Genomic DNA, 24,713 nt, shown 5'->3' with positions numbered 1-24,713 from the left:
CTTTCTTTCTTTCTTTCTTTCTTTCTTTCTTTCTTTCTTTCTTTCTTTCTTTCTTTCTTTCTTTCTTTCTTTCTTTCTTTCTTTCTTTCTTTCTTTCTTTCTTTCTTTCTTTCTTTCTTTCTTTCTTTCTTGTTTTAGCTATGATTCAAATAGGTGAGGCAGCTAAATGGCTGAATTCCAGAACTTACTCTTTATTATTTATTTTTACTGTTGGAATTGTTTCATGTAAATCTTGATTCCTCTACCTTCTTCTTGGTAATCTTGTGTTTATTTTATATCCTTTGGAGTACCTAATGAAGAGTAAAGGTGATGAAAACTGGCTCAACTTGGCCCCTTCCTCCAGAGGGAAGTGGAAAGGTGGTGCAGATAGAGATAGCCAGAATGGCTGATAAATATCCATAAATATAGTCCCTGACTCCAAAGGACTCCTATCAAACTGCACACTACTTCCATCCACCCTTGTATTTTGCTTCATCTTCTATACCCATAATTGGTGTGTTCAAAATTATGTGGCATCCATTAACCCTTGACTTGTGAATGTGTAAAAAGTTATAGCTCCTTTTTTCTACTTCAATATAAAATCAGACATCCATTAACAATCTCAGGCCATAAGGGTTTGGGCTGGATGGATCTGAAGAGACCTAATTTCTGAGTAATATAACATGAAACTTCTGTTCCTTGAGTCAAAAAAATTAGGGCCTAATGGATGACAATGAAGTAGAATGTGCATGTCTTCCTGTATAATCAAATATTTCAATGAGTAATGTGCATATCCTTCAATCAGTCCTGCAGTTAGATCAAATTAACTTGAGGTTTCCTCTGTGTTCACTGAAATCCCAACCTAACATAACATACACTGATAAATATTGATTGATCAAATATTTCAGACAAAAATATGATTAGGACAAGAGTGAGGAAAAGGAAAGAAGAGGCAGTGATAAACATTGGATTCGTAATAGAGGAAGGAATGGGTTTTAGTTTTAGCTTCTCAACCAGCTATTTGTACTACCTTGGAGAGCAACTTAACCTCCCATATTTTTAGGTTTCATTATTCATAAATGAAAGATTGGGAGTAGATGACATCCTTCCAATTCTACAAATCTATGATTGTATGACTGGTGGGGCAGCATTTTTACTAGGAAAGGCAGATGGTATCATAAATTTACAAGTGTCAATCTCTCAGTCTAACAAAGAAGAAGGCTTCAGCCATTTCTATCAGGTCCATTTTTATTGCTTGTTGTTGACTGCTCAGCTTCCTAGTTTTGAACATATTTTAATTTGCTACTCATGGCCTTCATCAAATGATTTGTTTTGAATGGATAAGACTAAAGCTTTGAGACTAAGAAGCTTCATTATAGATTTTAAAACACTTTTAATGACAGTTCTGTTGCCATACCAGATGGATATACTCAGCATTTTCCAGGGGCATGTTTCTAGTTTGAAAAAGAGGCTAGTGACTATTTTCGAAACATTTATTTTAGTGTCATTCTTTTGGGACAGATGTGACATGAAATCTGAGGTGGCTTTGGTGGGTGAGTAGGGATCAAGCCAGGAAAAGCCTTTTCTTTTCAGTTCTTCTAGAAGCAACAGAATGCCTTCTGCCTTTCTGACATTAAATAGTGCAGTTTTACTGAGGACATTATATGGAGTGGATGGGGAGAGGGGAGCCAGTACGTAATTTCTCTTTACACTGCACATGGTTTGTGAACAAATTAGAAGAATGTCTATATTTTATATACTTAATATCTTGTTGGCAAAAATTACATTTCCCTGCCTGTGCTGGTAAAATTTTGCTAAACTGAATAACAAATAAAGTCTTAAAGGAGAAAAGTTCAAAGTACAACTTTCCTAACCGTTCTCTTGGTTGACCAGGAAAGGTCACATGGCTAAGGTACATTTGCCATATCATATTAGCCCAAATATAGTGTGGCTTTTTTCCCCTCAATATGTACCTTTGAAAGTGGCATTTGCACTATTTCAGGAACTTCCAGCTTTGAAACCATAAGTTGTGTATTGTGTGCCTCAGCATACATAAAAAAGCCTGGCTATCACCTGGGGCAGATGGGAAATGCCAACCAAATGCCTGTTTGTTTTGATATTCCATCAAATGTCACCATTTATACTAAAAGCACCAAACCAGTGTTGATTAAAACTACTGGAAATGAGAAAACTAGAATGACCATGATGTTTGCAGTCACAGCTGATGGGCAAAAATGGAACCCTTAAGTAATTTTAAGGTGGAAAACATTGCCTAAGGAAAAGGTACCATCAGGAGTGATCTTTCATGTGCAGGAAAAGGGATGGATGAATGAAGAACTTGTGTTAGACTAGTCGAATGTGGCCTGGGGTAGGCATCCAGCAAGGATCACCTGACTGAAAATGTGAAAGAAGAGAACTGCTGAAATGCCCTTGGATCTAAGTAGTTGTTATTGGGGAACTAGTTGTTATTCTGAGAGGACTGATGTGGCAAAAACTTTGACTATAAAGTGGCTGCATTATTCATGAGTTAAGAGAAAGTTGTAATTTAAAAGGAGAAAATAAAATGGGCGTTTCCTCTGCCTGAGTTATCCTTCAAAGTACTCTTGGGATCTCACTATATTTGGGTTAATACCGTACTTTGATAAAAGGTAGTTGTTGACATTAAATAAGAGAAATGTTTTCAGCTAGCTTTCACAATGGAAAAATCAATATATTTCCATAATATAAAAAACAAATACAATAAAAGTTCAAAATATTACATTCTATTCTTCAGCAATTTCCAGTACAAACACTAACCCAATCACCTCCTTGCCACTGGGTGAGTTGCATTGCTTCTCAAAGGCAGTGTTGTATGGTGGCTAAAGGAAAACCTGGGTTTGAATCCTCTTTTAGACACATACTAACTGTAACCCCAGTCACATTATTTAACATCTCTGGGCCTCAGTTACTTCATATTTTATTCTATATAATTGAGGGTTCCTACTTCTCTCTGTAAGATGCCTCAGAAAACATGAAATAATCACTTTGGGTTGCCCTACTGTTCCTGGCATTGCTTCTCTCCTTTCAAAGCCCTCCCATCTTCCTCTTCAGTTAGTTTCATTTATTCTTAGAATTTAAATTCTTTGCAAGTAAAGATTGTTTCATTCTCTGACTGCAGTGCCTAGGAGCATGTCTGGCACACAGTGAGTGCTTAATAAGTGTTTGCTGATGGATTCCAAGAACCTCTGGAATTTCTTTACACTTCTTTTTGCTCTACTCTCTTCTAACAGCCACATCCCTAGGAGAATGTAGAGCCCGATAAAAATTGCAAGATGTGTATAGCTCCTCTATCCCAGACCTCTGACATTTCTGTGCTAATGAAATCTAGCTTAAACAGACATCACAGGCAGCTCTGAATGGGAAAACAGATAAGAAAAAGACATGGTTGGATGTAGCTGAATTCCAGAGACACTCCCTATGTCTTGGGTCTCGTGACTGTGTTAGAATCTTGTTGTTTTTCAGTCACTTTGAGTCATGTCCAACTCTTTATGACCCCATTTGGGGTCTTCTTAGCAAAGATACTGGAATGTTTTTCTATTTCCTTCTCCAACTCCTTTTATAGATGAGAAAATTGAGGAAAATATAGCTAATTGACTTGCCCATGGTCACAAAGCTAATATCTGCTGCCAGATTTGAACTCAGATTTGAGGAGTCCTCCTGCAGGATTCCAGACCCTGCACTGTATTCAGTGTTTTATCTAGATGCCCTTGTTGGAGTCTGATAGTTCACATATGTAAGTATATAATAGCCCCTAATTCTTTTATCAGCAATTGATGCAGCGATCACCTTCCGTACTGGCCAATTATAATTTGGAACTCGGGATTACTGCCTATAATTTATAAAGATCTTTGAGAGTTTTCTGGAACACAAAGAGTCTAAATAACTTGCCTATGGTACATAGTTATTATATGTCTGAGATGGCAATGATTCTCAAAGGCTTTATCCAATTTACCTTTACTCCATGATACCTTTTCCCATTACAATTGCATATATATTTTATTTCTCTACTAGTCATGTGGTTTCTAACCCTTTGGGACCCATGGGTAGATTTTAAGCCATCATGGGTAATGGATTAAATTTTTAAACAGTTAATATTTAAAACCACTGGGATTATTAAGGCACTGCAATTCTTTTCTATAACCCTAATAGAGGCTGCAAAACATTTTGAATATTTGGTTTGAATGAGACAAAGCTGGGTAGCTAAGTAATTTCCCATTTTATAAATGGGGCCCAGATAGAATATAAAGAGAACTGAAGACCAAAAAGAGGAGATGTGATACATTGGAAAGCTAATAGTAACAACAACAACAATTACTGCTCCTCTTCCTCCTCCACCACGTCCTCCTCCTGCTATTACTATAGCTAGTGTTTATATAGGACATTAAGGTTTGCAAAGGATCACAAGTATTGCCTTTTCTTTATAAGTAAAGTAAATCTCTCTTTTGGCCTCACAAAAAATGAGAGGTAGACATTATCATCATCCTTTTTTTCAGATGCAGATACTAAAGCTGCAAGGGATAAGAGACTTGACTATGTTATATTCGGGAAAGTGAGACAAGATTCAAATAAAATCTTCCACAGATCTAGTACTGTACCCACCATTCCACCTAGTTTTAGAGTCAAATGTCCTGGGTTCAAATCTCTTTAAAAAGCTGTGTGACCTTGGAAAATCATTTTCCAAGAGGTATCAAGAAATCAAACGATTCACTGAGCCAGCCTTAATTTATCCACATGTAAAAGGAGGATCTGAGATTAGATGAGTTCTGAGGTTCCTGCAGCTCTAATTCAATGAGAACTCAAAAATCCTGGCTTTCTAATTTATCACTTAGGCCATCAAGTAGTTTTGTCTTAATTGAAATCTCTCAGCAACTTCTGTGTAAGGAAAACTTAGAAGCAAAAGTAAATTTCCCTTCATTTTTCTTGCTGTGACTTAGGATAAAATGGATTTTTCTAAGAACCTTTAAAATGCTCTAATTATTTTGGCCAAGAGTGAGAGGTCAAAACCTCCTTTTTGAGATGCCGAGTCAGCCAGAAGTAGCCCTTTTGAGGTCAGATTTGAAAAACCTCCTGTGAAACAGAGTATTTGCTACCTGCTTCTCAAGAGACATGCTATGACAGATCAGAAAGTCTTGTTCTTGTTCCTCTTTCAAGCCCCAGATCACCAGTTATCCCACTCCATTTTCAAAGCCTGATTTTGTTAAGGAGAAAACAAATACAGGCAAAATCCTGTCTTCATTATAAGGGTCCTTAGTTTCCAATTCATCTTGCCCTTAGAGTTTTGTGCCTTGGGGACATGCAGTTAAAAAAAAAAGCTATGGCACTCAGTAAGGATGGGGAATAGAGAGAAAACAAATAGTTATTAATACAGGTAAGTTTCATGTTTTCCAATTACAGCAGCGTATGGTAGTACTTATAATGGCCTTACATAAAGCATTTCCTAGACTATATTAATGGGTGACTAGGGTTAATGACCTAAGACTAAGCCCCAGGCCAACAGCTTATCCTCTCAATCATTAATCCCCAGCAAATGACCGGTTCCTTGTTCATTATGGCTCAATTATGCTTACACTCCTCACAAGGCAAAAAGGCATTTCAGTACTATTACCAAGCTGTGTCCCTATGTTTTACTTTAACACATCGGCCATAAAAATACAAAACAAGTTATTAGTCCAAATGCCAAGCTCTGTAGAAGAATCCAAGAACCTGGCTTGGTTTGTTCACTCCCTGTTCTAGTGTGAACTAAACCTGAGGATACTGCAAGGTCATAGTGCAGGCAGATGGTACCATTTCCCCAGGACTTGACACAACCCCTGGGTTCTTCTCAGTAGTTTATGTTGCAATATAGAAGGACCTGAGATAGTGTCGACCAAATGCTCATTGCTTTCCAAATGGATATCAAGGTGGGTGAGATGAAGAAAAACACCAAGAGCATTGTGTTTCCATGAGTGGCAAGGAAAACGTATACGTCCCCTCAAGCAATAATAATCTGCCAATAACTAATTACTGAGCTCAGATGGGCAAAGCACAGTGAGAGTTGTGAAGAAGTCTGAGACTTCTGTCTGCTGGAGCTTACAGAAGAAAAAGGGGGGAAAGCTAAGAACAAGTGAAACAACAGAGAGCAGCTATGCACTAAATGCCAGCTGAGAGGCACAGACAACAAGAACTTAGAGATGACAGAGAACACTGGACTGGCATGAGAGTGAAAGGGGATAGGACCAAAACTGGCCCTGCATGCATAGCATCTAGATAGAGGATATTCTAGGTAGGAGTGAATAGCTGAAACAAAGAATGAAGAAATGAGAATGCCGAACGCTGACCTTATCCTCCGTCTAATCTATATTTATCTTATGTCTATCTCTGTAACACACATTTTTGTTTCTCCAATTAGAATAAAAACTTCTTTAGGGCAGTGACTTTTTTTTTTACTTTAATTTTGTGTCCCAAACACTTAGCACAGTATCTGGCATATAGTAAGGCTTTAATAAATGCTTATTGTCTTATTAATGGGAAAGAATGAGGCCACACTGGAACTAAGATGTGTAGCAGAAGCTCACATCATCCATGACCTCCCCATCGTTGTCATCATTATCTATCTCCTCTTCTGCCCTCTCTAATATCTGTAGGCTGATCTATGTTTTTAGCATCTAGCTCACAATCTTATCATTAACCTTTAATTACCCTGGAAGATATCATAGTTAGGTTGATTACCTTTTTAGCACACTATCCTCCTAGTATCTCTTGACTGTCACTTTTTTTTTCACTTACACTAAACCTAGGAAACATCCATTTGGTCTTTACTGTGAATATTGGTCCTGGTTTCATCAGGCTTTTCCAGTGTATACCCCTCTCTCTGACTTAACTTGTCTTGGCCCTTATGGCCCTACTACTTTAATGTTTCACTAGAATCTTTCCTCTCTTTGCCCCTCTGCTATCACTGAGTTATGTCAGTTTTCAATCTGTACTATTTCTTGGATTCGTTCCTTCCTCTCCATACCCATAATCACTTTCCAATTGTAGACCCTCAAACATCACACTTAAATTACTGCAATCACTTCCTAATTGTTCTTTCTGCTTTCATCCTCTTCTATCATCAATCCATCTTACACACAATTTTCTAAAAATTTCAAATTTATCATATATCATTCCCTTATTTGGCAATCTGTGACTGCTCATTGCCTGTAGAATCAAAATAACCTCCATATCCTACTGTAACATTCAATCTCTTTCCTGATCTGGTCTTACCTTACCTACATAATCAGCCTCCTTCCATTCCTCCTTACAAATCCTTTGAGGCTAGTCCACTTATTATCCTTCAGTTGGTCAATAAACAATTATTAAGCACCTACTATTGTTCATTCTTACCTTCATGCCTATGCTCATTTTGAGCATTACTAGAATGAGAATGCTACGTTTGTTCTTTCTCCTTCAAATCGTGTCTGTCCTTCTAGCCCAGCTCAAGTCTTAATTGTCCAGTAAAGTCTTTTGTGACTTGGGCTTGTGTATCCCTTTACTGATTTTGTGTCTTCCAACTTCCACAACACTAAGTTCTGACACTAAACTACTTGTTAGTGAACACTTAGAGCTGGAAGGGTTCTTAGAGATCTCCCTAGTCCAATCCCTTATTTTACAGAGGACTGAAGTCTACAAGGGTGTCAACAAATCAAGCCAGAATTTATTAAGTGCAAAATGTTGGGGCTACAAAGATATAATCAACCTCTGCCCCCTCCCTCCATCACTGATCAATGTATGTGTGTATCTATCTATCTATCTATCTATCTATCAATCTATCGATCTATATATCTCTCTCTATATATATATATAACATATCTACTCATGAAGGCATATTTATATGTCTATACATTTTAAATATATAGTTTATACCTATATAGTATATATATTCTTAAACATACCTACTCATTAAATATATGTACGGATATATGTGTGTGTACATGTGCACACACACACACACACACACACACACACACAGTAAATGCAAGGTAACCTTAGAGGAGAAGTGATTTGCAATCAGGAAACTACAATAAATGCATTCTACTATAGCTGAGTCTTGAAGGAAAGTCAGGTATGCTAAGAGCCAGAGATGAGCAAGAAGAACATTCAAGGCATGGGGGATAGCCTGTGCAAAGGAAGGAGACAGAAAATGATATGTGAGAAACATCAAGCAGATCAAGATAACTGAACTAGACTGTATGGAGAGGAATAAGAGGTATAAGAAGACTGATTGTGAAAGGATTGTAGGCTAATTTATGAAGAACTTTAAGTGTTTTTTTAATTAATAGAGGAGTTTTTAATTTTTTTTAAATAGAGGAGTTTATCTTTGATCCTAGAAATAATAGGGAGCCACTAGAGATTGTTAAGAATGAGAGTGATATGGTCAGAACTGCTTTTTAGAAAAGGCACTTAGATAGCTGTATCTTTGAAGGATGGAAGCAGTTTGTGATGTGGGACCAGAGCATAGAAGAAATAGTAAGAGTAGATATTTAGATCTGGTTATCATTTGTATATAGAGATTATAATTAAAGGAGTTAGTGAGATAAGGAGAGAAGAGTAGACTCAGAGCAAATCATCTTGATTTTTTGGCATGATATAGAGCAAGTTCCTCAGCTAAGGGTGTGAGACACTGGTGCTGATGGACAACTTGAGTAGAGAATTTTGGAATGGTTGCAGTGATAAGTGGAATAGAAAATCAGTGATGGAGGAGAAAAGGGATTGACTTTTTGGAGTGAGGATCCATTTGATCGTGTAACATAAATAGGTAGTGGACCCAGTCAACATAGTTTTGCATCTTCTAGTTCAGTCAGCAGCATGTGAGGAGAAGTATAGGAGGTGCATTCTGGGAACAATTCAGAATGGGTACTTGGCGAAGTGTGAGCAATAATATGTCGAGAGAGAAAGGAATCCAAAAAGAGAGAATCATGTGGAGTTGAACTGGAAAGCTAGCACCTACTGCCCTGAGGATAAAATGAATATTTGTAAAGTGATTTGCAAACCTTAAAGAACTATATAAATGCTTATTATTATTATTATTATTATTATTCAATACATTGAAATTGGGAAAGAAGGCGGCAAACAGAATAAAGGTGATGACTCAGGAAAATACCAAGAGGTCATAGTGAGGCTGAAGAACAGTTTTAGGAGTAGATGGCATAGGGACAGATGAAATATTGTGATCTTTTGAGTTCTTGAACTTGGAAGTGAAAATTGATATGACAATATCAAGAATATGAATATTTCCAGGTTTTAGCTGAGGTAAAATGGAGGAATAGATTAAGGAATTGGGAAATTAGGGTATTTGAGAGAGTTTTAGAAGTCCTCTAGTATGAAAGCTGGTGCTAAGTAGGAAAAAGAGTTCATCAGCCATGTACAGAACTTATGGAGAAAAAAGAAAGACTTCCAAGGAATTCAGTATATAAAAGCCACCAGGATCTCAACTATGTATTAAATTTGAATAGCATAAACCTCAACTGAGGAGAAGAAAGCTGGGTAGCACAGTGGACTTGAGGTTGGGTCTGGAGTCAGGAAGACTCATATTCCTGAGTTCAAATATGGCCTCAGCCCAGTTGTGTTTTCCCAGGCAAGTCATTTATTCCTATTTGCCTCAGTTTCTTCAAACTGTCAAATGACCTAGAGAAGAAAATGGCAAACCACTTCAGTATCTCTGCCATGAAAACCCCAAATGGGATCATGAAGATCTGGACATGAACGAACAACAACAAATTAGTAATGGACAGCAAGGATGAGTTGTTAGATATTGTTTTCTAGCTAGTTAATGAATACTGGTCTTACTCTGAAAAATAAGAGCTAAAATTCCATGAGGGTGGGCACACTTTATTAGATTCCCTTTGCATGCTGCACAAAGTCTATCCCAGTGATAGATATCCAATAGGTGCTTAATACATCCTGGTTGAACTAAATTAAACTGGACACGCAGAGAAACCACTGAGCCACAACCAAAATGAACATGGTTACCTCTCTTCAGGAGATATAGCATTAGCCTCCAACCAATAAATGTCACCTTGACTTTTGAATTCAACCCTCACTTTCAATGTACCAAACATCCTGGGGTTCAACCACCTTTTCATTAAGACCAGTCGAAAACACAGAGCGTTCCATTAGGATGCCATATTTTGGCATACAATTAAATAGGAGCCTTCTACCTGATACAGTAGCATATGCTCTGCAAACCACTATTAAGCCCCATAAAACAGCCATACAATTAATTTTTAACAGAGATGCACTAATAGCTAACTGATCATGCATAGCAGAACTGGATGGGAAACATTTTGCCTTTGCCAGAACAAACATATTGCATCCCAGATTTTAGACAGTTCCCTTCAAAAGACAAATTTTGTTAGCTATTCAAGACAGAAAAACAGATAAAAATATGTGATTTTTATGGTTTTTCTGCTTCTTACAAGCAAGCTTGTTTCTCTATAATTATCAATCCTATGATACTGACCACTAAGTAACCAAGACCCAAGAAGGGAGGAACTGGGTTGATCATTTGACTATGTTCCCAGCTTTCCACACTCCTAGAAAACTGCCCTTGAATAGGGATGGGGACTGGATCTGGAATGTCATGGGTAGAGGGAACACCCAAACAGAAATACTGCCTCTACCACTGAGGGTCAGTATTTCCTGCAATTTTTAATCTTAAGGTCTTGTCTAGGGTCATGTAGACAGTGTGTACTAGAGGGAGGACTTGATTCCAAGTCTTTCTGACTTTGAAATCAGCTCTTTAACCACTCCCCAACACTGTCTCTTGTTATCTTCATTTTATTTAAAATGAGCATGGGAACAGCTGCAAAAGAATTAAAGATGAATATTACTCAGAGAGATATGAAGACCTGTATAACAGATGGTGGCAGAGAACAATATGTGGGGGGATGGGGGAAGGAAAGAAGAGGAACTGGGGTAAGGGACGTCATCAAAGAAATTTCTGAGCAAAAAAGACAAGGGACCGATGATCACATGGTGAAAGAAGGAAAACTAAAGGATATAGCCTGCTTGCTCCACTGGTATCTTTGGATCCACTGTGATAACCTCACGGGAAGACACAGGCAAAAACTCCTCGGGATGGGCAGGCAAAGGACAGTTTGCAATCTGCGTTACCAAAGGGAAGAACATGGATGAACTGAAATGTTTTAAATAAATGGAGCTGGATTAGGTCATCAGAGTATTTGGGGTTCTGCTCAACCCAGCATTAAATGCTTATCCTACCGCGGTAGGCACTAGAATTTTTCAACTTGGGTTTATTTTGGGTGAAACTAAATATACAAATTTTAGATGCACTAATGCTTTGCATCTGTAAGTAGCTTTGTAAAAGCAATTTGACAGGAACATGGTTCAAGAACCATTAAGCTTTTCTATATACTTCTATTCTAAGAACAGGGAAGGCAGATTTTGCATAAAATAAATTGACTGGAACCCCCCAAAAGGCTTGCGTATGCAAGATAAACTAAGTTAAAGTTGTTCTAATATTGGCTTTTCAAAATCGCACACTAAAATGGAGGTATCTGAGTGATTTTAAAATGAGAAATACCTTTATGTCAAAATTCCTAAAGCATCTTTTGATTAAAATTTCCCCAAGCAAATGGGTCTCAAGATTTTCTTTCTTTTTTTCTTTTTTGAATGGAGAAATGTTGACACACATATACAACAAATGATGGGTTTAACCATTTACCAAAGACTATTAAGATGAAACTTTCAGTAAACTCCTATGATAAATAAGCCATATTTATAGGTCACAACAATTCTTTCCCACAACCACTGTGTTGTTATTTCAGTTCTTTTCTAAATAAAATAAATGTTAGAGTATTAATATTTTTCTTGTTTCCTCCCTCTTGGGATTGGGAAGATTCTAAGGAAGTTAGAGCACTGACTCTGGAGACAAGAAAAGACTCCTTTTCTTGAGTTCAAATCTGGCTTCAGACATTTACTAGGCGTATGAACCTGGAAAAGTCACTTTACCTTGTTTGCCTCAGTTTCCTTATCTGTAAAATGAACTTGGAAAGGAAATGCAAACTACTTCAATATCTTTGCCAAGAAGATCCCAAATAGGGTCATGAAGAGTTAGACATGACTGAAATGATTAATCAACAAGAGAAAAGAACACTTGTTTTAGTGTTGAAGAACCCAGATTCTAATTCTACTCTTTATTACCTGTGTCAACCACTTAACTTCCCTGGGTCTCACATTCCTAATCTATAAAGTCAGAGGATTAGATGATTTCTAGCATCCCTTCTAACTTAAATCTATGTGGGCTTTACTTTCTTCAACTCCATGACAACAGATTTAAATGAAATAAATATTAATTTAGTTAAATGAGCTTAATTTTGTTTCTCCACATGGCAACCAAAGAAAATACAGTTCTAGATGAAGAAACTATCAAAAAATGGAAATGGAAAAGAAGTTTAAAAGAACATAATTAAAAATAAAGCTTGTGAGTTAACCAGTAAAGTATGGTAGCAATCAGAGACAATGGACTAGAAATTAGAAATTAGTTCTTGCCTATATTTTGTCAGTTTTATCAGCCAGGTGACCTTGAGCAAGACACTCGGGCATCCCATACCTGTTTCTTAAAGCAAATTGGAATAATTTAGCTAGCACTTATATTATCTTTTAAGGCAGAGGAATACTAAAAGCTCTGTATGTGTAGGCAATAAAGGAATGCTTGAACAGGACTTTTTCCTGTGTTTTTTTTTCCCAGAATAAAGCAAAGAGTATAGGCACAACTTCCATCTTCCCAGTAGGTCTCCAGAAGAAGCAACAGGAATGAACTGCCAAGATTTGGGCAGTTGCAGATCCTGGGTGTCAGGGCTGAAACAGGGAAGAGCCAAAGTCTCATCTCAAAATGGAAAGGATTGACTTAGTGGCAGTTTCCCAATTCCCCCAACATCTAGGAGCAAAAATGTCCTGTGCCCATTGATGGGAAAATACCTGCAGCTTTAAGAAGTTTTTCTTTTTTTGAGGGGTGGGAGGGAGTGGACAAATATTCTCTGGGGCATTATGTTAATATAATTTGAAAAGTAATGCCATTATTTTGTCCTTTCTCTAGTGTAATATTTATTTTATTTTTATAGTGGCATGATTATCACAAAGTTCAATACAATTTTTACTATCTGGAATTCTTTTCTACCTGTTATTATTTGTTTCATTTCAATATTATTACTGAAAATCATTTTGTTATGCACAGGAGGAGGATGTCAAATAGATTAGGTTTGCCATTGCTTTAAAATTTGCTAAGTTGCGTGTGTGTGTGTGTGTGTGTGTGTGTGTGTGTGTGTGATTTCATTTGGTCCTCACAATGACTGAGGAAGACCAAGATCACATAGGCACTGAGTGTTTGAGGCAGGATTCAAACTTAGGCCTCCCTGAATCCAAATCCAATATTCTATCCATGACGTAACCTAGCTGTGTCCATAATAATCACAATAGTATCTGTCCTGTTCATCTCCTTAAGATGTCTTTAGGTAGCAGGGATGGGAAGTGTGAAAGCATGTTAAAAAGCATGAAGTGAGATACAATTCAAGGAACTGATGATGGATATTAAATTAAGTACCTTTTTGTTGTAGTTCAGTTGTTTTAAGTGATGTCCAACTCTTTGTGACCCCATTTGGGTTTTTCTTGGCAAAGATACTGAAATGGTTTGCCATTTCCTTCTCCAGCTCATTTTACAAATGAAGAATTGAGGCAAATAGGGTTAAGTGTCTTGCCCAGGGACATAGAAATAGTAAGTGTCTGAGGTCAGATTTGAACTCAGGAAGATAAGTCTCCCTGACTCCAAGCCCAGCTTCCTAGCTGTCCCTACATTTAATGCATATACAACAGCAGTAAGAGGACCTAACAGTGATACTGAGTTCAAGCCACTGAATAAAAACATCTTGGGGGCAGCTCAGTAGCTCACTGGATTGAGGGTCAGGCCCAGATGGGAGGTCCTGGGTTCAAATCTGTCATCAGACACTTCTTAGCCGTATGAGTCTGGGCAAGTCACTTAACCCCTGTTGCCTAGTCTTTACCACTCTTTTGCTTTGGAACCAATATCCAGTATTGATTCCAAGACAGAAGGTCAGGGTTTAAAAAAATTCTTCTAAAAAAGGTAGGATGTCACAGGATGACTTCATTATGCATTTTGAAGGACTGTCCTTAGCATGTGGAGGTAACTGAGAGAAGGTTAAGAAAAGCTCCTCGCTATGCTTTTGGTTAACACTGAGCTAATTTCAATTTGAGACCTGACACAAGTCAGGCTCTCATCTTACACCACAATTCTATTGTCCGTTCTTGGGATACAAATGTGGTCCATTTAACTAGTGTGAGAAGAAACCCTCCATTCCTCGTCAACAAGTCCTAAGGGATTCCCACTAGCTAGCTGGGCAGCGAATTCTAGATTCTAATGGAAGCATTTCAACGCCTATTTCTGCACCCTCAGCTCTGGGTTTTAATGTTCCCACCAAAGTCAAATACAGGCTCACTATGCACGTATACAACGGTCATGGAACTGATGGGAAAAAAAGATACACATGGTCAAATCTCAATTATCCACAAATAATCCAAAATCTCACTTTAAAAAGTTGCAGTTTCAGCTTCTGGTTTTCCCTTCATGTCCCCACCTGCTTTGTACAAATGTTCATTCACCCTATAAAGAGGCAAAGTAGTACAATATTTTTGTTTGGTCTCATTTTCTCTCCCCCTCTGCAATCTGTTGGCATGAGAGAGCTCACAGAATCACAACATTTTTGTGCCACAACAATGGAAGAAATCTAGAGATTGTCTGTCAAACTGGCCACACTTCCTTCTTCATAGAAAACCACTACATGGAGGTTGGCAGCCATTATTACCGAAGCAAAATATCAAAACGAGGCTTTCCAAGGAGAAATGTGAACAATCATAGACAATATGAAAAGCAAGTCCTACCTGGAATTGGCACTCCAGCGTTTTGAGGATGGAGGGTTTGGGGGGAGACTAGAGTTAGAACCAACTTCAAGTAAATTTGAGAAGATATCCAAACTTGCCTTTGACCCATCATCAGTCCTTTTTTCCCATTTCCCAGTTAACCTCCACCAGGAACTTGTTCTCAGATGGCTATCACAATCCCCACTAAATGGTTAGCCAAAAAGAAAATGAGGTGTCATGAGTTCCTCAAGTACCTGTATTTTAATAGAGGACACTAAGGCACAGGGACTAGACCTGTGATTTCACTGGCAGAAGGAACTCCTAAAAGGGAAATATTTGCTACTGTCATTTGGGACCTTCTCCACATCTCATGGTCTTAGTGGTCTGGGGACATTGTACCTTAGTGGCTTGACCAGAGTTATACAGCCAATAAAAGTCAGAGGCAAAACTTGAATCAAGATCTAGCTGTCTCAGAGACCTTCTCTCTATCTACAACTATGAAATGTCTCTCCGAGAATTTTGTAAATAGCAAAAAACCCCAAACTCCCCAGAATGAATTTCCAATCATAGATTTGAATACAATTCATCTGAAGATAATATTTGGGGGCTGGGACTGGGTGGACCAGGGATTTCCTAGCCTCACCCTATCCATGAAATTAAAACATCAAGGTTATGGTCCACACATGGGAATCTGTCTGACTCCCTATTCCTGATGCTCATCCTGGCTATAGAGAATGAATAGAAAAGTAAATGTGCCTGTAATAAAGAGGGGAAAAAAAATTAAACTCAAGACCTGATTTCTGCCTTCAGCTGATCTCAGAGGAGGAACATTTGGGAGATTTGAGGGGTCGGTGGGGAAATGAGCTTCCTAAATGGTTTAGATTGGTTCTCAGGCCACTTAAATGCTGTACGGAAGTCTCAATTCAAGAATTAGATGCAGAGGGAGTCATTGGAGATTCTCCCAGGCTTTCCCTACTACAAATCAATCTCTGGGGAAGCAAGAATGCCAACAAACAAATCAATTTTATTCTTTGTTGCCAAGAGACATCAAGGAAAAGGAAACAGTCTCTAGTTTGAGAAATACCTAGAGGCTTTCCCACAACAGCAGAAAACCACAATCTTACTTGAAACTCTGGTAGACTAGTCAGACATCAATTTTAGATAACACTGGAGTGAACAGACCATGAATGTGGTATGGTCATGAGTGTACTAGATTTGGAGTCAGGATCTGGGCTCTAAACCTGCCTCTGCTATTTATTATCTGAGTGACACTGGACAAGTCACTTAAGGTCTCTTGGCCTCAAATATAAGTTGGACTAGATGGCCTCTAAAGTTTCTTGTTGCTCTAAATGAGGGATTTTAAACCTTTTTTATGTCTTGGACCACTCCAGCAATCTCATGAAACCTTCTCAGAACTGTGTTTCAAAATGCCAAGGATTATAAGGGAAAAATAAATTAAAATAAACCTCTTCCTCTAAATCCATCATCATATCACCATATAATCCAGTTCCAATCTACTTTTCTAGTCTTATCTCTGCCATATTCAAAACAATCTCCTGATTTTGCCTGAATATACCTTGCTTTCACTCATCTCCAGGAAATGCTCCTCTCGGACTGTCCAAATTATGCCTATCCTTTAAGGTCCTTCTGTAGCCCCATCTCCTCTATGAAGCCTTCCCATTCTGCTGTAAAGTTATGGTGCTCCATCTCCTTCTTCTGACCTCACAAGACATTATAAGCTATCAAACACTTCCCTGACCTATTTATATGTTTCAGCATGCTATGGAAGCTGGTCCGAGGTTCTCAAGGCTATTCCAACTAAGTACGTGTTCTGGAAGGTTCTGCTAAGCTAAAAAGGTTTCAAATAGTGTATGAGCCTAGGGATAGGCAGCATGTGTGCCATGCAAAGACCAGAAGAATTGAATTCCAGGAGGCTCATCACCATATCGGCCACAGGGTAATGACGTGTTCTAGCCACTAGGACTCTCAAGAAAGGTCTACTAAGTCACAAAGAAATAACACTGTGTGGTTTTGTTGTTGTTCAGTAAGGATGTGACCCCATTTGGGGTTTTCTTGGCAAAGATACTGAAGTGGTCTTCCACTTCCTTCTCTGGCTCATTTTACAGATGAGGAAACTGAGGCAGAGGGAAATGACTTGCTTAGGGTCACATAGCTAGTAAGTGTCTGAGGTCAGATTTGACTTTAGGAAGATGAGTCTTCCTGACTCCAGACCTGGTACTCTCTCAACTGTATCATCTAGCTGCCCCCTCAACAATTTACTGAGACTATAAATTACAGAGAAGGTGCTGATTTGCATCTATAGAAGGAGTTTCCTCATCTGAGAATTTCCTATACCAGCAGCTTTCAGAGTGGGCTCTTTCAAAATTATTTTCATAATGATACTAAAATGTTATTTGTCAATTAAAATATTCCTCCCTTTTCCTATGATTTATCTGCCTGAGTTTGGATTGTCTTCATATACTTCAACCAAAATAGCCTATCACAACATTTTGAATGCAGAAACAGATATGAAAATCCAGCTGTCTTCAATTAAGCCAGACATTAAATAGATTTGTAAAAATATGTGAGACAATGCCAACCTTCTCACTAATTTTTTTGCTTTGGAAATATAATTAATTTTCTTCAAAATGTGTTATTTGTCAACAAATAATGCATCCATTATTATTTTAAAAGGATAAAAAATTTTAAGTTGTATCAACAACATACATAAAATCTCTTTGGAGTCCTCCATAATTTTTAAAAGTGTATAGGGGTCTTGAGATCAAATATTTGCAAACTGTGGTCCTAAACCAGTGAAATCACAGATGCAGCCTTTATCTCTAGCAATAAAATGATAGGTAAAACAGAGACCCAATCTCAAGAAATTTACCCTTTTAAGGGGAAAAGAACATACCCCCAAAGAGTAACAATAATAATAGTAGTTGTATAAAAATTTGAGGTACACAAAGTACTTTGCAAATATGTCATTTGATCCTCAAAATCCTGTAAGGTAGATACTTTTGTCATTTCTATTTAACAGAAGAAGAAACTGAGGCTCAGAGATTAAGTGACTTGCCTAATACTACATAGCTAGTGTCTGAGGCACCATTTGAAGTCAGGTCTTCCTAACTCTAAGTTTTCTAAGTACTGTGCCGCTTAGCTACCTTATGACACAAAAGAAAGTGAAGCTGAATAGGTCCAAGGAAATAATAATTTTATTTTATTCTATAAGGAATATGAGGGAAGAAAGATTTTTTTCTCCCCAGGGAAGGATGGATCAAAAAATATAGCCTGGAAGGAATGAAAAACTGAGACTTGGAGAAACAGGAGAACTTCCACAAAGATTGTGAGAGAAGTGAGTTTGTTCCAGGTACTTGGGAAAGAGGTCAAGAGCAGCTGTGGAGACTTGATAGATCATAGGAACAGAAATTTGGAGCTGTAAAGGACTTGGGAGATGACCTAATCCAATATCTTCATTTGACAGATGAAGAAATGGTGTGCCAGAGAGTTTAAAATTTTCCCAAGGTTACATGGGTAGCAGCTAGGTGTCACAATGGGATGGAATGCTATGTTTGGAATCAGGAAGACATCTTCCTGAGTTCAAATCTGGCCTCAGACACTTGTTTTCTCTGTGACCCCAGGCAAGTCACTTAACCTTATTTGCCTCAATTTCCTCATCTGTAAAATGAGCTGGAGAAGGAAATGGAAAACCACTCCAGTGTTTTTACCAAGAACACCCCAAATAGGGTCATAAAGATTTGGGCATGACTGAAAAACACCATTAGGTAGAAAGTAGCAGAGAAAGGATTCAAACTTGAATCTTTGGACTTCAAACTCACTTTAATCTTATGCTCTATGGCACTTTTGAAACAAAGGGTGGGGTTCTTTTTGTTAGACTCTTCCATTTGGCTTCTCTAGGCTAATAGTTGTAAGAAAAATATGATGAAGGAGCAAAGATCACTTCCTTCCCAGCTCTGGCTTCCAGCTAGGACTATGACTCCATTTCTCTGTGGCTCTCCCTGCCAGGCCACACTTCTCTCTCTTTTCCTTTTCACCCACCCCATGCATTTGGGGTTTGAAGCTTGTGCCAAGGTAACACAGTGGGGATTCCAAGATAGGTACCAATCTGTAATCCAATCCCATTGTCTTTGGAGGATTTTTTTCAATAAATCTTCCCAGTTATTTGTTGTTTTAAGATGTTTCTTTCCGCCTTAATGGAATCTTTTTAGGATAGATTTTCCTGTTTATTATAAGCACTTCCAAATGTCCATGAAATTGCTAGGCCCCATTAAATACTTCTGGCATTTCTCAAAGTGATATCTGTCTAAGGAAGATTCAGGCCACTGCAGAACCAAATGCAAAAGATGCCAGGAAGTACTGGCTCCAAGGGAAAGCTTAATTGGACCCCAAGCCCTTTCCCCCTGTAATGCTTGCAACACTGTCTCTAGTCTCAGCTCTGTCTCTCTCCCTTCCTTGTCACTGAAGTCAGCAATAGTCAGAGATGCAAGGGAATTCAGACATTTTAAGGAAATGTATACCAAAGGACGTACTGAGTATTTTTGGATGACTAGAAATCAAGGTATTTGCTTTTCTTTGTACCATCCACCAAGGGCAAGGCTCCCTACCAATTACCTTCCCATGCTGCTTTTAATAAACTCATCAGGCCTAGAAAATCAGCTTTCCCCATTGCCATCAGAAGGCATGGATCAATATACACAGTAGAAGCCCTTGTTCTTTGTTTGTAAAATCTCCAGTGTAAATGTTAGACATTCATACTCCAAAATTTCCCCCAGGTTTTGACATCATGCAGGCTGCTAGGTAGAAGGAGGCAGATGGGAGAGCAGAGAGACACAGAGAGACACAGAGAGAGGAAAGAGACAGAGACAGATAGAGACAGGCGCAGAGACCCAAAGAGAGAAAAGAGATAGATGAGGAAAGCCACAAAGATGCAAAGGGAGAAGAAACAGAGAGAGCCACAGAGACCCAAAGAGACAGAGACATATAGAGACAGTCACAGAGACTGAAAGAGAGAAAAGAGAGAGATAGGGAGAGCCACAGAGACACAAAGGGAGAAGAGACAGATAGATAGAGAGCCACAGAGACACAAAGAGAGAGAGAGAGAGAGAGAGAGAGAGAGAGAGAGAGAGAGAGAGAGAGCCACAGAGACACAAAGGGAGAAGAGAGAGACAGAGAGAGAGAGAAAGAGAGAGAGAGAGAGAGCCACAGAGACACAAAGTGAAAGAGGAGACAGAGAGCCACAAAGACACAGAAAGAAAAGAGACAGAGAAAGACCAAAGATGAGGAGAAGATGGGAGAGTTGAGAGAGACACTCCCACATGAAAACTGGAAGTTAGGAGTCAGAACAAGAGGATACCATTTTCCTTGCTCATTTTATTACCTAAAGCACAGTAGCCTTCTTAAATGATTAGAAATACAGGCAACTTTAGAATGACAGTCACAAAAGCTCACAATGATGATAAATGCCAAAACAAACTGTGACAATTTCTCCTTCTACTCCCTAGTCAGAAAACAAGCTACCCACTGCTCAGAAAGCTATGTTTCCAAAGGACCACAAGGGAACCACCTCCGGAACCTCTATTTGGGAACATGAACAAAACAGATATTTATTACTATACGTATATGTTTATCTATATCTATTTATCTGTATATGTGAATGCCTCTAGAAATTCAACCAATCAGTGCCAGTGTAAACAATCCACAATCGCCCAGAGAAAAATAGAGGGCAAACCCACATATGTCTGACTTCAGACCCCGGCACTCCCGGCACCCCCCAAAAAGAAGAGGGGCTGGGTTCTCTAATTCAGGCATAAACACCTGTTTATCAACTCCCTTCTCAAAACACTATTCATTAAGCCACGAGCTCCTAAAATGGAATACATTCATTATTCAGGACCTTGCCCGAGCTTTGTCAAGGCCAATTCTCTCCTTTAAAGCATCATTTCTGAATGAGGACGACAGGCAGTGGGAGCCCCTTGAGCATCTCTGCCCCAGCAGCCACCCACACGGCCGTGGGAAGAGCAGGAGCCTCAGCTCCGGGTAGGCCCCCCAGCAGGGAGCAGGGAGCAGGGAGCACTTACCATGAGCAGGCTGAGAGCAGAATCGGGAACCAGCTGTACAGCCATGGCCTTCTCTTCCCATACACAGCTATTCCAGCAGAATCCAAGTCAGTCAGGCAGCCCTCGGCCCTGTGCCTCTGCAAAGCATCCACAGACACCTGCAGCAAACGAACCAGACATTCTGACTCAGGGTGGAGTGGGAACAAGGTTAAATAAGGTAGGCCACATGCTGGAGGATGCAAAGCTTCGGCTGGGGTGGGGTGGGGGGAGAGATCCGAGGGGAATGGGTGGGGGGAGAGAAAAAGGAAGAGCAGAAGCTATCGGGTATTTAAAGGTGAGCTCCAAATAGCCACAGGAACACAGACCACATCAAACAGAGACATGACAGCTTAGACCGGCAGGATTAGTCTGATACCTTACCAGATGCCGTAACTCTTCCCATAACAAGCATGTTAAAAAAGAAATCTCTTTTGCAGATAAACCAACCAGCCCCGAGCCCCATTCTGTAGCTCTCCCAGCATTTCTGCTGCATAAACATGCTGAGCATCACAACCTACCGCTTCCAACCTGGTCACTGTCTTCTTTTCTGTAGCAAGGTGTGGCCCCTTTGCAAAAAAAAAAAAAAAATGAAAAACAACCAAGTATCTAGACAACTCAGACAGCCACCAGGCAATCAGTGGGGATCAGTGGTTCCCCTTATCCTAGCTGAATAGGAACTCAGTTCTGCAGTGACCCCTGTCACCTTTCCAAAATCTACTTCTCCTCTCCAAATGGACTGGAAAGCTCAGCTCCCCGTGGGGCTAACACACTTACTAGAAACATGTAATTACACAGCCGTTCTGTTAGGGCTCTGATCTCACTGCCTGTACCACATGTACGCAGCATAGACACCCTCCTCTACTTCTCTCTCTCTCTCTCTCTCTCTCTCTCTCTCTCTCTCTCTCTCTCTCTCTCTCCTCTTCGCCCCCCCCCCCCCAAGTCCCTCCTTTTCCCTCCCATCTCTCTACAAGGCTGCCTGTTAGGATCCCTGATGGAGCCTTTTCAGCTTGGGGAGACATACATAAGCCTAATTTGTGGACAAGGACACAGCTTAAGACACGAAAGCAAATTAGTCCTGAAAAAAAAAAAATCATATGCTACAGGATTTCCATCAGAAAATGTCAATGGGAGAAAATGGAAGCAAGCCTGCCCGGTCTTGTTACATAATGACTGGCTCTAAAAGCTTCCTGGAGTCAAAGAATTAAGAAAATGCAGGCATCTTTTTTCCATAAGTGCTTCTGGTTGGGGCTACAGGTTGGACTAAAGATGGCAGTTACTTAATAGTCCTTGTTAACAGGATTTCATTTCCCTGCCTAATTCTTTGTATTGCTTACTTCCTCTAATAAAAACTCTATTGAATGAGGACATAAGCTTGAAATGAAGAGGAAATAGAGATCGCTGTTTAAGATGAAACTTTGGGGGGAAACTCACCTTTTAGACAATCGTGCACAACCTATGACTTTTTTTTTTTTGCAGAGGTTTCTACTTCATTTTATTTTTTAAACCCTTACTTTTTTTTATCAATTCCAGGAGCCGAAAGCCATCAATGAAGTCATGAATACCTCTGAGGAAGTGGAGACTAAAGCAGAGAGGCCACATCAGGAGAAAGCCTATTTGGGTGGAGATCCCTGAATGGTGACCTTGGTTGAAAAAAAATAAGAGTTAAAACAGATTTGCAAAATCTTCCAAGACAATCCTCACACAGCTGGCAGTATGGACAGAAGTTAAATGTCCATTCCACAGTTCCCCAGCTACTTGGGACTTGGCTGTATCATGTTGGGGAAGAAGACTTTCAAAAACAAAAACAAAAACAAAATGAAGAAAATAAAGTGGAAAAGTAATTTGCTTCAATCTGAAAAAAACAATTACCAATTGGTTCTAAGGCAGAACCTTAGGGCTAGACAATGGGGGTTAAGTGATTTGTCCAGGGTCACATAGCTAGGAAGTGTCTGAGGTAAGATTAGAACCTAGGACCTCCCATCTCTAGGCCTGGTGCTCAATCCACTGAGCCACACAGTTGCCCCCCAGAGGTTTCTCTTTTAGGGCAGTGATGGTGAACCTATGTCACAGATGCCAAAGATGGCATGTGGAGCACTACTGTGGGCACTCGGCTGCCTCCCCACCCTCTGAGTTCATTATTAGAAAGGCAGTAGGACTTAGGTGGAGCTGTTCCCCTCCCCCTCTCCAACATGCCTGGTGACATTTTTTCACATTTCCACCCTTCTGCCCAGCAGCCAATGGGAGCACACAGGGAGTAAGTTAGGTGGCTCACAGGCAGCAGAGCTGGAGAGGAGTAGAGTATTCAGGCCACATCCCTCCTCCCCCTCTCCTTGCGGGGCACATTCCTCACTTCACCCGCCCCTCCATCCAGTAGCCCAATGGGAATGCTTCCTCCCTCCCCTATGTGGGGTAAAAGGAGGGGGCAGGGGACACCCCCACTCTAGGTGCAGGGAGGGAGGGAAAGTAGATCTGGGGTGGTAGTGGGGTTTACCATCACTGTTCTCGGGGTTCATTTCTTCATTATTATTATTGAGTCACTTCAATCATGTCCAACTCTCCCTGACCCCATTTGGGGTTTTCTTGGCAAAGATACTGGAGTGGTTTGGCATTTCATTTTTCATATCATTTGACAGATGAGGAAACTGAGGCAAACAAGGTTAAGTGACTTACCCAGGGTCGCAGAATTAGTAAACATCTGATATTTGATAGATTGCTAATAGTTCTTAATAGTCATCTATAGAAATAATCTCTGTGGTTGATGGCTGGATTTCAACTCAAGTCCTTCCTGACTCAGCATTTGATCCTCTACACAACTAAGGATCTTATATCTACAGCTGTGAGAGAGCTTAGAAGCCATTTATTTCAAGTCTTTTCCCTCCTCCTTTTACAGATAGGGAAAATGAGGCTGGCTCCTTACTAGTTCTCTTTGGGGTTAAACTCGTAAGACAGAGGTGAGTCACTTATCTTCTGCTTAATATTTTCCATTTTTGGAAAGAGGTCTTAAAGGTCATGAGTCTAAACTCTGTATTTTAAAGTTAAGAAAATTGAGGTCCAAAGAGGGAATTATGACTTGCCCAAGGTCAGGCTGCTAATAAATGGTAGAGGGAGCACTCTCGAATTCAGTCCTTCAGTTAAATTTAGCAAGAATGTGATGTGCCTGCTATAAGCCATGCACTCTGTTAAGCGGTGAAGATACATATGATGACAATATATCATTAAGGAACTTACATTATGTTTGAGGAAAACAACATGTATACATACAAGTAAATACAAGTGATATGCAAAGGAGAGAGAAAGTAATTTTAGGTGTGACTGGGACTAGGACCCGAGGGAGAAGAATAGGCTTCTCATAAAAGTTGCCCTTTGAACTGAGCCACAGAGGCACGTAGGGATTGTCAGAAGCAAAGATTTGGAGTAAATGCATTTTAGAGGCTTGTGGGTGCCATCCTTCAGTCATTTCAGTCTTGTCCCACTCTTCATGATCCCATTTGGGGTTTTCTTGGCAAAGATACTGAAGTGGTTTGCCATTTCCTTCTCTGGCTCATTTGACAGATGAGGAAATGGAGGCAAAGAGAGTTAAGTGCCTTGACCAGACCACCTAGAGGATGTCTGAGACTGGATTTCAACTCAGAAGATCTTCCTGGCACTCTATCCACTGTGCCACCCCGC

This window comes from Gracilinanus agilis, chromosome 5 (assembly GCF_016433145.1).
Source record: "Gracilinanus agilis isolate LMUSP501 chromosome 5, AgileGrace, whole genome shotgun sequence".
Lineage (NCBI taxonomy): Eukaryota > Metazoa > Chordata > Mammalia > Didelphimorphia > Didelphidae > Gracilinanus > Gracilinanus agilis.
This window is presented reverse-complemented; position numbering follows the sequence as displayed.